The 1,454-nt window shown below is 29.1% G+C and overlaps 1 non-coding gene across 1 annotated transcript; it reads right to left on the bottom strand.

Moving 5' to 3' along the window:
* Positions 1–469: 469 nt before the first annotated feature.
* Positions 470–580, bottom strand: LOC140876905 (small nucleolar RNA R71). Its single transcript, XR_012149133.1, has one exon. It is a non-coding gene; the product is annotated as a small nucleolar RNA R71 (small nucleolar RNA).
* Positions 581–1,454: the final 874 nt, after the last annotated feature.

The raw sequence follows: 1,454 nt of genomic DNA on the forward strand, positions 1-1,454 counted from the left end.
TTTGGAGTCGTAAACAAAGTGGTAGACTTGTTCGAGTATTTGAAAATATTTTAAACATGGAGGATAATTCTAATAATCAAGATGATAATAATAATAATAATCAAGAACATGAACAACCAAGAACACTTAGCCTGCATATGAATCCAATAATTACTAGTACACCATCTTGTTCAGTTTTTCCTCCTGATGAATCTAATTTCAATTTTAAACCTCAAATTATTCAACTTTTACCAAATTTTCATGGCCTAGATTCTGAAAATCCATATTTGCATTTAAGAGAATTTGAGGAGGTTTGCAACACTTATAATGATCAAAATTATATCATGGATATTGTTTGATTAAAGCTTTTTCCTTTTTCTTTAAAAGATAAAGTTAAAACATGGTTGCAAAATTTGAGATCAAGTTCAATATGATCATGGGAAGAAATGCAACAACAATTTCTAAAAAAGTTTTTCCCTTCCCATAGAACAAACTCTTTTAAAATACAAATTACAACTTTTTCTCAAAAACAAGGGGAAACATTTTATCAATGTTGGGATAGATATAAAGAGTTACTTAATACATGCCCACATCATGGTTTTGAAATATGGAGGATAGTTTCTCACTTTTATAAAGGTTTAATACCTAAAGATATACAAATGATAGAATTCATGTGTAATGGAACTTTTGAAGATAAAAATCCAAATGAAGCTATGGAATATTTGGAGTCATTAGCAGAAAATGCTCAAAATTGGGATAATATAGGCTCAATTGAACCACCAAGTAAAACCAATAATTCAACAAATGGGGTTGGTATTTACCATCTTAAAGATGATGTAGATATTCAAGCCAAACTTGCATCTTTAGCAAGAAAAATTGAGTCATTAGAAATGAAAAAGAGTGATCAATTAAAAAGTGTTCAAGGAATTGTTTGTCATATATGTGACACACATGATCATCTTACAAAAAATTGTCCTACTTTGCCTGCATTTAAAGAATGTCTCCATGAACAAGCCAATTATGTTAACAATTTTAAAAAACCAACATTAGATCCTTTTTCACAAACATATAATCTTGGTTGGAGAAATCATCCTAATTTTAGTTGAAGGGACGATAATAATGCACAACCTTCACAACAACCTTTTCAAAATAACCAAAATCATCAAGGTTATGTTCCTTATATCCCACCTCCAAGAAAACATTTTGAAGATGAAATTCATGCATACATTCAAAAGCAAGAGTCTATCAATATTCAAAACATTCAATCTATGAATGATTTGAAAGAAACTCTTGCAAAATTTGCATCTGCACTTAATATTCATGAAAAAGGAAAATTTCCATCTCAACCACAACCTAATCCTAAAAATCAAAATCAAGATAAATTTGATCAAGTAAAAGTTGTTATTACTCTTAGAAGTGGTAAAATAGTTAATGATCCATATAGTGATGAAAACAAAGATCATTTAAACTCAAAG

Source organism: Henckelia pumila, chromosome 1 (genome assembly GCF_033568475.1).
Source record: "Henckelia pumila isolate YLH828 chromosome 1, ASM3356847v2, whole genome shotgun sequence".
Classification (NCBI taxonomy): domain Eukaryota; kingdom Viridiplantae; phylum Streptophyta; class Magnoliopsida; order Lamiales; family Gesneriaceae; genus Henckelia; species Henckelia pumila.